The following is a 15,901-nucleotide window of genomic DNA, read 5'->3' on the forward strand; positions in this document are numbered from 1 at the left end:
GTGGTGTCAGTAGTAGTAGTGTCAGTAGTAGTAGTGTCAGTAGTAGTAGTGTCAGTAGTAGTAGTGTCAGTAGTAGTAGTGTCAGTAGTAGTAGTGTCAGTAGTAGTAGTAGTGTCAGTAGTAATAGTGTCAGTAGTAGTAGTGGTGTCAGTAGTTGTAGTAGTGTCAGTAGTAGTAGTGTCAGTAGTAGTAGTGTCAGTAGTAGTAGTAGTGTCAGTAGTAGTAGTGTCAGTAGTAGTGGTAGTAGTGTCAGTAGTAGTAGTAGTGTCAGTAGTAGTAGTGTCAGTAGTAGTGGTAGTAGTGTCAGTAGTAGTAGTGTCAGTAGTAGTAGTGTCAGTAGTAGTAGTGTCAGTAGTAGTGTCAGTAGTAGTAGTAGTGTCAGCAGTAGTAGTGTCAGTAGTAGTGGTAGTAGTGTCAGTAGTAGTAGTAGTGTCAGTAGTAGTAGTGTCAGTAGTAGTGGTAGTAGTGTCAGTAGTAGTAGTGTCAGTAGTAGTAGTGTCAGTAGTAGTAGTGTCAGTAGTAGTAGTAGTGTCAGTAGTAGTAGTGTCAGTAGTAGTAGTGTCAGTAGTAGTATTAGTAGTGTCAGTAGTAGTAGTAGTGTCAGTAGTAGTAGTGTCAGTAGTAGTAGTAGTGTCAGTAGTAGTGTCAGTAGTAGTTGTGTCAGTAGTAGTAGTGGTAGTGTCAGTAGTAGTAGTGTCAGTAGTAGTAGTGTCAGTAGTAGTAGTAGTGGTAGTGTCAGTAGTAGTAGTGTCAGTAGTAGTAGTAGTGTCAGTAGTAGTAGTAGTGGTAGTGTCAGTAGTAGTAGTAGTGTCAGTAGTAGTAGTGTCAGTGTCAGTAGTAGTAGTGTCAGTAGTAGTAATGTAGTAGTAGTAGTGTCAGTAGTAGTAGTGTCAGTAGTAGTAGTAGTAGTGTCAGTAGTAGTAGTGTCAGTAGTAGTAGTGTCAGTAGTAGTAGTGGTGTCAGTAGTAGTAGTGGTAGTGTCAGTAGTAGTAGTGTCAGTAGTAGTAGTGTCAGTAGTAGTAGTGGTGTCAGTAGTAGTAGTGGTAGTGTCAGTAGTAGTAGTGGTGGTGTCAGTAGTAGTAGTAGTGTCAGTAGTAGTAGTGTCAGTAGTAGTAGTGTCAGTAGTAGTAGTGTCAGTAGTAATAGTAGTGGTGGTGTTAGTAGTAGTAGTGTCAGTAGTAGTAGTGTCAGTAGTAGTAGTGTCAGTAGTAGTAGTGTCAGTAGTAGCAGTGTCAGTAGTAGCAGTGTCAGTAGTAGTAGTGGTGTCAGTAGAAGTAGTAGTGTCAGTAGTAGTAGTGTCAGTAGTAGTAGTGTCAGTAGTAGTAGTAGTGTCAGTAGTAATAGTGTCAGTAGTAGTAGTGGTGTCAGTAGTTGTAGTAGTGTCAGTAGTAGTAGTGTCAGTAGTAGTAGTGTCAGTAGTAGTAGTGTCAGTAGTAGTAGTGTAGTAGTAGTAGTGTCAGTAGTAGTAGTAGTGTCAGTAGTAATAGTGTCAGTAGTAGTAGTGGTGTCAGTAGTTGTAGTAGTGTCAGTAGTAGTAGTGTCAGTAGTAGTAGTGTCAGTAGTAGTAGTAGTGTCAGTAGTAGTAGTGTAGTAGTAGTAGTGTCAGTAGTAGTAGTGTCAGTAGTAGTAGTAGTGTCAGTAGTAGTAGTGTCAGTAGTAGTAGTGGTAGTGTCAGTAGTAGTAGTAGTGTCAGTAGTAGTAGTGTCAGTAGTAGTAGTGTCAGTAGTAGTAGTGTCAGTAGTAGTAATGTAGTAGTAGTAGTGTCAGTAGTAGTAGTGTCAATAGTAGTAGTAGTGTCAGTAGTAGTAGTGTCAGTAGTAGTTGTGTCAGTAGTAGTAGTGGTGGCAGTAGTAGTAGTGGTAGTGTCAGTAGTAGTAGTGTCAGTAGTAGTAGTGTCAGTAGTAGTAGTGGTGTCAGTAGTAGTAGTGGTAGTGTCAGTAGTAGTAGTGTCAGTAGTAGTAGTGGTGGTGTTAGTAGTAGTAGTGTCAGTAGTAGTAGTGTCAGTAGTAGTAGTAGTGTCAGTAGTAGTAGTGTCAGTAGTAGTAGTGTCAGTAGTAGTAGTGTCAGTAGTAGTGGTGGTGTTAGTAGTAGTAGTGTCAGTAGTAGTAGTGTCAGTAGTAGTAGTGTCAGTAGTAGTAGTGTCAGTAGTAGCAGTGTCAGTAGTAGCAGTGTCAGTAGTAGTAGTGGTGTCAGTAGTAGTAGTAGTGTCAGTAGTAGTAGTGTCAGTAGTAGTAGTGTCAGTAGTAATAGTGTCAGTAGTAGCAGTGTCAGTAGTAGTAGTGTCAGTAGTAGTAGTAGTGTCAGTAGTAGTAGTGTCAGTAGTAGTAGTAGTGTCAGTAGTAGTAGTGTCAGTAGTAGTAGTAGTGTCAGTAGTAGTAGTGTCAGTAGTAGCAGTAGTCAGTAGTAGCAGTGTCAGTAGTAGCAGTGTCAGTAGTAGTAGTGGTGTCAGTAGTAGTAGTAGTAGTGTCAGTAGTAGTAGTGTCAGTAGTAGTAGTGTCAGTAGTAATAGTGTCAGTAGTAGCAGTGTCAGTAGTAGTAGTAGTGTCAGTAGTAGTAGTAGTGTCAGTAGTAGTAGTGTTAGTAGTAGTAGTGTCAGTAGTAATAGTGTCAGTAGTAGTTGTGTCAGTAGTAGTAGTAGTGTCAGTAGTAGTAGTGTCAGTAGTAGTAGTAGTGTCAATAGTAGTAGTGTCAGTAGTAGTGTCAGTAGTAGTAGTGTCAGTAGCAGTAGTGTCAGTAGTAGTAGTAGTGTCAGTAGTAGTAGTGTCAGTAGTAGTAGTGTCAGTAGTAATAGTGTCAGTAGTAGTAGTGGTGTCAGTAGTAGTAGTAGTGTCAGTAGTAGTAGTGTCAGTAGTAGTAGTGTCAGTAGTAGTAGTAGTGTGAGTAGTAGTGTCAGTAGTAGTAGTAGTAGTGTCAGTAGTAGTAGTGTCAGTAGTAGTAGTAGTGTCAGTAGTAGTAGTAGTGTCAGTAGTAGCAGTGTCAGTAGTAGTAGTGTCAGTAGTAGTAGTGTCAGTAGTAGTAGTGATGTCAGTAGTAGTAGTGTCAGTAGTAGTAGTGTCAGTAGTAGTAGTGTCAGTAGTAGTGTCAGTAGTAGTAGTAGTAGCAGTGTCAGTAGTAGTAGTAGTGTCAGTAGTAGTAGTGTCAGTAGTAGTAGTGGTGTCAGTAGTAGTAGTAGTGTCAGTAGTAGTAGTGTCAGTAGTAGTAGTGTCAGTAGTAATAGTGTCAGTAGTAGCAGTGTCAGTAGTAGTAGTGTCAGTAGTAGTAGTAGTGGTAGTAGTAGTGTCAGTAGTAGTAGTAGTGGTGTCAGTAGTAGTGTCAGTAGTAGTGGTGTCAGTAGTAGTAGTAGTGTCAGTAGTAGTAGTGTCAGTAGTAGTAGTAGTGGTAGTAGTAGTGTCAGTAGTAGTAGTAGTGTCAGTAGTAGTAGTGTCAGTAGTAGTAGTGTCAGTAGTAGTGGTGTCAGTAGTAGTAGTAGTGGTAGTAGTAGTGTCAGTAGTAGTAGTGGTGTCAGTAGTAGTAGTAGTGTCAGTAGTAGTAGTGGTGTCAGTAGTAGTGTCAGTAGTAGTAGTGTCAGTAGTAGTAGTGTCAGTAGTAGTAGTAGTGTCAGTAGTAGTAGTGTCAGTAGTAGTAGTGGTGTCAGTAGTAGTAGTGTCAGTAGTAGTAGTGTCAGTAGTAGTAGTGTCAGTAGTAGTAGTGCCAGTAGTAGTAGTAGTGTCAGTAGTAATAGTGGTGTCAGTAGTAGTAGTGTCAGTAGTAGTAATAGTGCCAGTAGAAGTGTCAGTAGTAGTAGTAGTGTCAGTAGTAGTAGTAGTGGTATAAGTAGTAGTAGTAGTGTCAGTAGTAGTGTCAGTAGTAGTAGTGTCAGTAGTAGTAGTAGTGTCAGTAGTAGTAGTAGTGTCAGTAGTAGTAGTGTCAGTAGTAGTAGTAGTGTCAGTAGTAGTAGTAGTGTCAGTAGTAGTAGTAGTGTCAGTAGTAGTAGTGTCAGTAGTAGTAGTAGTTGTGTCAGTAGTAGTAGTAGTAGTGTCAGTAGCAGTAGTAGTGTCAGTAGTAGTAGTGTCAGTAGTAGTAGTAGTGTCAGTAGTAGTAGTAGTGTCAGTAGTAATAGTGTCAGTAGTAGTGTCAGTAGTAGTGTCAGTAGTAATAGTGTCAGTAGTAATAGTGTCAGTAGTAGTGTCAGTAGTAGTAGTAGTAGCAGTGTCAGTAGTAGTAGTGTCAGTAGTAGTAGTGTCAGTAGTAGTAGTGGTGTCAGTAGTAGTAGTAGTGTCAGTAGTAGTAGTGTCAGTAGTAGTAGTGTCAGTAGTAATAGTGTCAGTAGTAGCAGTGTCAGTAGTAGTAGTGTCAGTAGTAGTAGTAGTGGTAGTAGTAGTGTCAGTAGTAGTAGTAGTGGTGTCAGTAGTAGTAGTGTCAGTAGTAGTAGTGTCAGCAGTAGTAGTGTCAGTAGTAGTGTCAGTAGTAGTAGTAGTAGCAGTGTCAGTAGTAGTAGTGTCAGTAGTAGTAGTTGTCAGTAGTAGTAGTGTCAGTAGTAGTAGTGATGTCAGTAGTAGTAGTGTCAGTAGTAGTAGTGTCAGTAGTAGTAGTGTCAGTAGTAGTGTCAGTAGTAGTAGTAGTAGCAGTGTCAGTAGTAGTAGTGTCAGTAGTAGTAGTGTCAGTAGTAGTAGTGGTGTCAGTAGTAGTAGTAGTGTCAGTAGTAGTAGTGTCAGTAGTAGTAGTGTCAGTAGTAATAGTGTCAGTAGTAGCAGTGTCAGTAGTAGTAGTGTCAGTAGTAGTAGTAGTGGTAGTAGTAGTGTCAGTAGTAGTAGTAGTGGTGTCAGTAGTAGTGTCAGTAGTAGTGGTGTCAGTAGTAGTAGTAGTGTCAGTAGTAGTAGTGTCAGTAGTAGTAGTAGTGGTAGTAGTAGTGTCAGTAGTAGTAGTAGTGTCAGTAGTAGTAGTGTCAGTAGTAGTAGTGTCAGTAGTAGTGGTGTCAGTAGTAGTAGTAGTGGTAGTAGTAGTGTCAGTAGTAGTAGTGGTGTCAGTAGTAGTAGTAGTGTCAGTAGTAGTAGTGGTGTCAGTAGTAGTGTCAGTAGTAGTAGTGTCAGTAGTAGTAGTGTCAGTAGTAGTAGTAGTGTCAGTAGTAGTAGTGTCAGTAGTAGTAGTGGTGTCAGTAGTAGTAGTGTCAGTAGTAGTAGTGTCAGTAGTAGTAGTGTCAGTAGTAGTAGTGTCAGTAGTAGTAGTAGTGTCAGTAGTAATAGTGGTGTCAGTAGTAGTAGTGTCAGTAGTAGTAATAGTGTCAGTAGAAGTGTCAGTAGTAGTAGTAGTGTCAGTAGTAGTAGTAGTGGTATAAGTAGTAGTAGTAGTGTCAGTAGTAGTGTCAGTAGTAGTAGTGTCAGTAGTAGTAGTAGTGTCAGTAGTAGTAGTAGTGTCAGTAGTAGTAGTGTCAGTAGTAGTAGTAGTGTCAGTAGTAGTAGTAGTGTCAGTAGTAGTAGTAGTGTCAGTAGTAGTAGTGTCAGTAGTAGTAGTAGTTGTGTCAGTAGTAGTAGTAGTAGTGTCAGTAGCAGTAGTAGTGTCAGTAGTAGTAGTGTCAGTAGTAGTAGTAGTGTCAGTAGTAGTAGTAGTGTCAGTAGTAGTGTCAGTAGTAGTGTCAGTAGTAATAGTGTCAGTAGTAATAGTGTCAGTAGTAGTGTCAGTAGTAGTGTCAGTAGTAGTAGTAGTGTCAGTAGTAGTAGTGTCAGTAGTAGTGTCAGTAGTAGTAGTGGTGTCAGTACAAGTACCAGTCATCAGTAAGTCCACTCAGCTCCACGTCCTCCTGAACAAAAGCTGTTTCGGCATGCGGTGGCTGGGCATGCGGGCTACATGACCCAGCCATCGCAGCCTTCCCCGCCGGAGGAGCTCACCGATGGGACCTTGCCCAGATCTTTCAAGGATTTGTGAGCTCCTCACACAATCCAGCCTGGTTAAACCCAGGATGGATCGTAGGCAGGCCACCCTGAATGTTTCTAACCGGCGAAGATGTTCCATTAAGGGGGTCCACGTTTCATAAGCGTAGAGAAGGGAGGGAATGACCGTGGCCGAGAAGACCTGAAGCTTAGTGCGGAGCGACAGACCAGGTAGCTTCCACACAGCGTTACGCAACCGATGAAAAGATATTGCCGCTCGACTGATTCGGAGTGAGACCTCTGCTGTTAAACTGGAGCCAGTCATAAGCACACTGCCCAGGTATGGGAAACTCTCCACTCTCTCCACAACTGCCCCATCACCGATTGGGAGTTGTGGGGGTGGAGTGTCCGATGGTACAAAATACCCAGGCAGGTGCTTAGTTTTGGTGGGGCTGATGGTAAGGCCCCATCTCTTAGTAGCACGCTCCAGTCTCTGCAGCAGCGTCTCCAACTCCTCTGAATGAGCAGCTATTACCAAATCATCGGCATACATAACGTGGTTGAGCAATAGGGAGCCATCCCTTGGCCGCACCCGGGCATCGATCAGCCTCCCATTATAACTGTACCATATGGAGATTCCCCCGGTACAGCTATTGAACGCTTCATGAACTACGTGGTCAAAATAGATGTTAAATAATGTGGGAGCCAGAGGACATCCCTGTCGCACCCCAAGGTGTACAGGGAATGGCTCTGACTTCCGGCCACGTAGTTTTACCCGGACACTACTACTACTACTAAAGACACACACACACCCACACACACACACACCCACACACACACACCCCACACACACAGACTCACACCCCCCCACACACACCCACACACACACAGACACACACACAGACACACACACACACACAGAGACACACACTCACACAAACCCACATACTCACACACACACCCCCACACACACCCCCACACACACACCCCCACACACACATCCACATACACACATCACCCCACACACACAGACTCACACACAGAGACACACACAGAGACACACACAGACATACCCACACACACAGATACACACACACAGAGACACACACACAGAGACACACACACAGACACACACACTCACACAGACACACACACTCACACAGACACACACACTCACACAGACACACACACTCACACAGACACACACACTCACACAGACACACACACAGACACAGACACACACACAGACACAGACACACACACAGACACAGACACACAGACACACAGACACAGACACACAGACACACTCACACAGACACACAGACACACTCACACAGACACACAGACACACTCACACAGACACACAGACACACAGACACACACACTCACACAGATACACAACAAAGATCCCCCATATAGCCTTAACAGACTGTAGGGGCAAGTGCTGTTAGCGAGCACCTATGAAGGCCGGAACGGTACACGAGGGGGTGGGTGGCCAGCACCACGCCCGACCGCCTTTGTCTCCCTAGTGGCAATGTTTACACACCGCACCAGGTACTCATTTGAGGCTGAGTCGACCTAGGGGAGGCCCGGGACCGGTTCAGATAATCGTCACTGGTGTTGGCCGTGAGCGGGAATCGAACCCGGGTCGCCAGGTTCATAGCGCAGCGCGCTAACCGCTACACCACCAGATACACACACACACAGACACACACACAGACACACACACATACACACACACACCCACCCACTACACACACAGATACACATACACAGACACACACAGACACACACACACAGACACACCCACACACACAGATACACACACAGATACACACACACAGAGACACACACTCACACAGATACACACACACAGACACACACACACAGACACACAGATACACACACACACAGACACACACACAGATACACACACCCACACCCACCCACTACACACACAGATACACATACACAGACACACACACAGACACACACACAGACACACACAGACACACACACAGACACACACACAGACACACACACACTCACACACACTCACACACACACAGACACACACACACACTCTCACACACACACAGACACACACACAGACACACACATTCCCTTACACTAAGTCGACTTTAGAACCGGATGTAAGTCCACGTGGCAGTCTCTGCAACACACACACAGACAAAGCTACCCCAGGTGGCCTCTAGCAGGGCTGTAAGGGCAAGTGCTGCGACACAGACAAAGCTAACCCAGGTAGCCTCTAGCAGGGCTGTAGGGGCAAGTGCTAGACACAGACAAAGTTCCCCCAGGTAGCCTCTAGCAGGGCTGTAGGGGCAAGTGCTGAGACACAGACAAAGCTACCCCAGGTGGCCTCTAGCAGGGCTGTAAGGGCAAGTGCTGCGACACAGACAAAGCTAACCCAGGTAGCCTCTAGCAGGGCTGTAGGGGCAAGTGCTAGACACAGACAAAGTTCCCCCAGGTAGCCTCTAGCAGGGCTGTAGGGGCAAGTGCTGAGACACAGACAAAGCTCCCCCAGGTAGCCTCTAGAAGGGCTGTAGGGGCAAGTGCTGAGACACAGACAAAGTTCCCCCAGGTAGCCTCTAGCAGGGCTGTAAGGGCAAATGCTGAGACACAGACAAAGCTACCCCAGGTAGCCTCTGGCAGGGCTGTAGGGGCAAGTGCTGATGTCTTATACACACACCACACACATCACGTAGAACCCACACTACACACACACACTACACACACACACTACACACACACACTACACACACACTACACACACACACTATACATACACTACACATACACACACTACACATACACTACACACACTACACACACACACTATACACACTACACACACAATACACACACACACTACACACACTACACTACACACACTACACACACTACACACACACTACACTACACACACACTACACACACTACACACACACTACACACACACTATACACACTACACACACTACACACACACACTACACACACACCACACTACACATACACACTATACATACACACACACACTACACACAGACACTACACACATACACTACACACACTACACATACACACTACACATACACACTACACATACACACTACGCACACTACACACACTACACACCACACTACACACACTACACATACACTACACATACACACTACACACACTACACATACACTACACATACACACTACACACACACCACACTACACATACACACTATACATACACTACACATACACACACACACTACACACACACACTATACACACTACACACACTACACACACACACTACACACACACTACACTACACACTATACATACACACACTACACACACACACTACACACATACACTACACACACTACACATACACACTACACACACTACACACACACTACACATACACACTATACATACACACACTACACACACACACTACACACACACTACACCACACTACACACACACTACACCACACTACACACACTACCACACTACACACACTACACACACTACACATACACACTATACATACACACACTACACACACACACTACACACACACACTACACACACACTGCACACACTACACACACACACTGCACACACTACACACACACACTACACACACACACTACACACACACACTACACACACACACTACACAATACACACACTGCACACACTACACACACACAATACACACACTGCACACACTACACACACACTACACACACACTACACACACTACACACTACACTACACACTACACTACACACTACTACACTACACTATACACTACACCACACTGCTCACCTTCTCCCCCTCGTCCTCGAACAGCTCCGTGAAGCACTGCACGATGAGGTGCGAGGCGATGATCATGGCGACGAGTCACCTGTACCTACAACAGCTGTCACCTGTACCTACAACAGCTGTCACCTGTACCTACAACAGCTGTCACCTGTACCTACAACAGCTGGCACCTGTAACTACAACAGCTGTCACCTGTACCTGTGAGTGCTGTGTCACCTGTACCTACAACAGCTGTCACCTGTACCTACAACAGCTGGCACCTGTACCTACAACAGCTGGCACCTGTACCTGTGAGTGCTGTGTCACCTGTACCTACAACAGCTGGCACCTGTACCTGTGAGTGCTGTGTCACCTGTACCTACAACAGCTGTCACCTGTAACTACAACAGCTGTCACCTGTACCTACAACAGCTGGCACCTGTACCTACAACAGCTGGCACCTGTACCTACAACAGCTGGCACCTGTACCTACAACAGCTGTCACCTGTACCTACAACAGCTGGCACCTGTACCTACAACAGCTGTCACCTGTACCTACAACAGCTGGCACCTGTACCTACAACAGCTGTCACCTGTACCTACAACAGCTGGCACCTGTACCTACAACAGCTATCACCTGTACCTACAACAGCTGGCACCTGTAACTACAACAGCTGGCACCTGTACCTGTAAGTGCTGTGGCACCTGTACGTACAACAGCTATTACCTGTAACTACACTTTAAATACGACTTCCGAAAGAATAAATAGCGTAAATAAATAGCGTAAAGTGTTGAATAAATAACACGCGCGTATCTCTCTCTCTGTCTCTCTCAAGGAATGTCTCAGCGTCTCGCAGGCTTCCCCGAGTCTCTCTGAGTATCTCTCTGAGTATCTCTCTGAGTATCTCTCTCAGTATCTCTCTGAGTATCTCTCAGTATCTCTCTCAGTATCTCTCTGAGTATCTCTCTCAGTATCTCTCTGAGTTTCTCTCTGAGTATCTCTCTCAGTATCTCTCTCAGTATCTCTCAGTATCTCTCTCAGTATCTCTCTGAGTATCTCTCTCAGTATCTCTCTGAGTTTCTCTCTGAGTATCTCTCTCAGTATCTCTCTCAGTATCTCTCTGAGTATCTCTCTCAGTATCTCTCTGAGTATCTCTCTCAGTATCTCTCTCAGTATCTCTCTCAGTATCTCTCTCAGTATCTCTCTTAGTATCTCTCTGAGTATCTCTCTCAGTATCTCTCTCAGTATCTCTCTGAGTATCTCTCTCAGTATCTCTCTGAGTATCTCTCTCAGTATCTCTCTCAGTATCTCTCTGAGTATCTCTCTGCGTATCTCTCTGAGTATCTCTCTCAGTATCTCTCTGAGTATCTCTCTCAGTATCTCTCTCAGTATTTCTCTGAGTATCTCTCTGAGTATCCCTCTCAGTATCTCTCTGAGTATCTCTCTCAGTATCTCTCTCAGTATCTCTCTCAGTATCTCTCTGAGTATCTATCTCAGTATCTCTCTCAGTATCTCTCTCAGTATCTCTCTGAGTATCTCTCTGAGTATCTCTCGCAGTATTTCTCTCAGTATCTCTCTCAGTATCTCTCTCAGTATCTCCCAAGTGTCTCCGAGTGTCTCCCAAGTGTCTCTGAGTGTCTCTGACTGTCTCCGAGTGTCTCTGACTGTCTCCCAAGTGTCTCTGACTGTCTCCCAAGTGTCTCTGAGTGTCTCTGACTGTCTCCCAAGTGTCTCTGACTGTCTCCCAAGTGTCTCCCAAGTGTCTCCTGACTGTCTCTGACTGTCTCTGACTGTCTCCCAAGTGTCTCTGACTGTCTCTGAGTGTCTCTGAGTGTCTCTGACTGTCTCCCAAGTGTCTCCCAAGTGTCTCCCAAGTGTCTCCGAGTGTCTCTGAGTGTCTCTGACTGTCTCCCAAGTGTCTCCCAAGTGTCTCTGACTGTCTCCCAAGTGTCTCCAAGTGTCTCCGAGTGTCTCTGAGTGTCTCTGACTGTCTCCCAAGTGTCTCCCAAGTGTCTCCCAAGTGTCTCTGAGTGTCTCCCAAGTGTCTCTGACTGTCTCCCAAGTGTCTCCAAGTGTCTCTGAGTGTCTCCCAAGTGTCTCTGACTGTCTCCCAAGTGTCTCCAAGTGTCTCTGAGTGTCTCTGAGTGTCTCTGACTGTCTCCCAAGTGTCTCTGATTGTCTCTGTCTCCCCAGCTGCGCTCTCACTGACCACGTGTCGCGGCGCGTCGGGAACTTAAATCAACGAGGGGACGCCGGTGGGGGCGTGACCCCGCCCCCACCCGCGACCCCATTGCGAGCCCAACCCCCAAATCCACGCCACTGGTTGGACGCCACCGCTGAATGGGAGGCGGGGGCTACGGACACACCCCCTCTAAGCCCCGCCTCAAATCCACGGGCGATGACATCACCACCCCCATCCCCCTCCCCCGTTCGCTTCCCTTTCACAGCCCCCCCCACACCCCATAAGGGGCCACGCGTGACGTAATGTATAATGACGTCACGATGCCGCACGTGACGCTCGTGCAGCGCGTGGCAGTCGACGTGGGGGGGGGGGGGAATTAGGATTCTTGGGTTTCAGGAGTCACGCGAGGACACTGGGGGCTACAACAGGGTTCAGTGTTAGCCACTGAGACTCCCATAGGGTTCAGTGTTAATCACTGAGACTCCCATAGGGTTCAGTGTTAATCACTGAGACTCCCATAGGGTTCAGTGTTAATCACTGAGACTCCCATAGGGTTCAGTGTTAATCACTGAGACTCCCATAGGGTTCAGTGTTAATCACTGAGACTCACACAGGGTTCAGTGTTAATCACTGAGACTCCCACAGGGTTCAGTGTTAATCAGTGAGACTCCCATAGGGTTCAGTGTTAGTCACTGAGACTCCCATAGGGTTCAGTGTTAATCACTGAGACTCCCACAGGGTTCAGTGTTAATCAGTGAGACTCCCATAGGGTTCAGTGTTAGTCACTGAGACTCCCATAGGGTTCAGTGTTAATCAGTGAGACTCCCATAGGGTTCAGTGTTAGCCACTGAGACTCCCATAGGGTTCAGTGTTAATCACTGAGACTCCCATAGGGTTCAGTGTTAATCACTGAGACTCCCATAGGGTTCAGTGTTAATCACTGAGACTCCCACAGGGTTCAGTGTTAGTCACTGAGACTCCCACAGGGTTCAGTGTTAGTCACTGAAACTCCCACAGGGTTCAGTATTAATCACTGAGACTCCCATAGGGTTCAGTGTTAATCACTGAGACTCCCATAGGGTTCAGTGTTAGTCAGTGAGACTCCCATAGGGTTCAGTGTTAATCACTGAGACTCCCATAGGGTTCAGTGTTAGTCAGTGAGACTCCCATAGGGCTCAGTGTTAATCACTGAGACTCCCACAGGGTTCAGTGTTAATCAGTGAGACTCCCATAGGGTTCAGTGTTAATCAGTGAGACTCCCATAGGGTTCAGTGTTAATCACTGAGACTCCCATAGGGTTCAGTGTTAATCACTGAGACTCCCATAGGGTTCAGTGTTAATCACTGAGACTCCCACAGGGTTCAGTGTTAATCACTGAGACTCCCATAGGGTTCAGTGTTAATCACTGAGACTCCCACAGGGTTCAGTGTTAATCATTGAGACTCCCATAGGGTTCAGTGTTAATCAGTGAGACTCCCACAGGGTTCATTATTAATCACTGAGACTCCCATAGGGTTCAGTGTTAATCACTGAGACTCCCACAGGGTGCAGTGTTAATCAGTGAGACTCCCATAGGGTTCAGTGTTAGTCACTGAGATTCCCATAGGGTTCAGTGTTAATCACTGAGACTCCCATAGGGTTCAGTGTTAATCACTGAGACTCCCACAGGGTTCAGTGTTAGTCACTGAGACTCCCACAGGGTTCAGTGTTAGTCACTGAGACTCCCACAGGGTTCAGTGTTAATCACTGAGACTCCCATAGGGTTCAGTGTTAATCACTGAGACTCCCATAGGGTTCAGTGTTAGTCAGTGAGACTCCCATAGGGTTCAGTGTTAATCACTGAGACTCCCACAGGGTTCAGTGTTAATCAGTGAGACTCCCATAGGGTTCAGTGTTAATCAGTGAGACTCCCATAGGGTTCAGTGTTAATCACTGAGACTCCCATAGGGTTCAGTGTTAATCACTGAGACTCCCATAGGGTTCAGTGTTAATCACTGAGACTCCCATAGGGTTCAGTGTTAATCAATGAGACTCCCATAGGGTTCAGTGTTAGTCACTGAGACTCCCATAGGGTTCAGTGTTAATCAGTGAGACTCCCATAGGGTTCAGTGTTAATCACTGAGACTCCCACAGGGTTCAGTGTTAATCACTGAGACTCCCATAGGGTTCAGTGTTAATCACTGAGACTCCCACAGGGTTCAGTGTTAATCACTGAGACTCCCACAGGGTTCAGTGTTAATCAGTGAGACTCCCATAGGGTTCAGTGTTAATCACTGAGACTCCCACAGGGTTCAGTGTTAATCACTGAGACTCCCACAGGGTTCAGTGTTAATCACTGAGACTCCCACAGGGTTCAGTGTTAATCGCTGAGACTCCCATAGGGTTCAGTGTTAGTCACTGAGACTCACACAGGGTTCAGTGTTAATCACTGAGACTCCCACAGGGTTCAGTGTTAATCACTGAGACTCCCACAGGGTTCAGTGTTAATCACTGAGACTCCCACAGGGTTCAGTGTTAATCACTGAGACTCCCACAGGGTTCAGTGTTAATCAGTGAGACTCCCATAGGGTTCAGTGTTAATCACTGAGACTCCCACAGGGTTCAGTGTTAGCCACTGAGACTCCCATAGGGTTCAGTGTTAATCACTGAGACTCCCACAGGGTTCAGTGTTAATCGCTGAGACTCCCATAGGGTTCAGTGTTAGTCACTGAGACTCACACAGGGTTCAGTGTTAATCGCTGAGACTCCCACAGGGTTCAGTGTTAATCACTGAGACTCCCACAGGGTTCAGTGTTAATCACTGAGACTCCCACAGGGTTCAGTGTTAGCCACTGAGACTCCCACAGGGTTCAGTGTTAATCACTGAGACTCCCATAGGGTTCAGTGTTAATCACTGAGACTCCCATAGGGTTCAGTGTTAATCACTGAGACTCCCATAGGGTTCAGTGTTAATCACTGAGACTCCCACAGGGTTCAGTGTTAATCACTGAGACTCCCACAGGGTTCAGTGTTAATCGCTGAGACTCCCATAGGGTTCAGTGTTAATCACTGAGACTCCCATAGGGTTCAGTGTTAATCACTGAGACTCCCATAGGGTTCAGTGTTAATCACTGAGACTCCCATAGGGTTCAGTGTTAATCACTGAGACTCCCACAGGGTTCAGTGTTAATCACTGAGACCCCCATAGGGTTCAGTGTTAATCACTGAGACTCCCACAGGGTTCAGTGTTAATCACTGAGACTCCCATAGGGTTCAGTGTTAATCACTGAGACTCCCACAGGGTTCAGTGTTAAACATTGAGACTCCCACAGGGTTCAGTGTTAATCACTGACACTCCCTCTCACACTCACTCACACACTCACTCTCACACCCTCACACTCACTTTCACACTCTCGAACTCACTCTCACACTCATTCACACTCACACTCATTCTCACACTCACTCACTCTCACACTCAGTCACTCACTCACACTCACTCACACTCACTCACACGCTCACTCACTCACACACTCACACACACACTCTCACACTCACTCACACTCACTCACACACTCACTCACACACTCACTCACACTCACTCACACTCACTCACACACTCACTCACACACTCTCACACTCACTCACACACTCTCACATTCACTCCCCCACTCACTCTCACACTCACTCCCCCACTCACGCTCACACTCTCACACTCACACACTCACACTCACTCACTCACACTCACTCAATCACTCTCACACACTCTCACACTCACTCACTCTCACACTCACTCCCAAACTCACACACACTCTCACACTCACGCTCACTCACTCTCACACTCACCCACTCTCACACTCACTCTCACACTCACCCACTCTCACACTCACTCTCACACTCACACACCACCACTCACCACCACTCACCCACTCACTCACCCACTCACTCACTCGCTCACCCACTCACAATAACTCACTCAGACTCTCACACACTCTCACACTCTCACACTCACTCACACTCACTCACACACTCACTCACACTCACTCACACACTCACTCACA

General features: G+C 46.3%; 1 pseudogene; it reads right to left on the reverse strand.

Annotated features, from left to right (window-relative positions):
- The window catches only part of LOC116936811 (hexokinase-2-like), a 61,512-nt pseudogene extending 51,671 nt beyond the window's left edge, over nt 1–9,841 (reverse strand).
- Between the last annotated feature and the right edge of the window lie 6,060 nt (nt 9,842–15,901).

This window comes from Petromyzon marinus, unplaced genomic scaffold (genome assembly GCF_048934315.1).
Source record: "Petromyzon marinus isolate PM22_M1 ecotype Great Lakes invasive population unplaced genomic scaffold, UKy_Petmar_22M1.pri1.0 PM_Scaffold_73, whole genome shotgun sequence".
Lineage (NCBI taxonomy): Eukaryota > Metazoa > Chordata > Hyperoartia > Petromyzontiformes > Petromyzontidae > Petromyzon > Petromyzon marinus.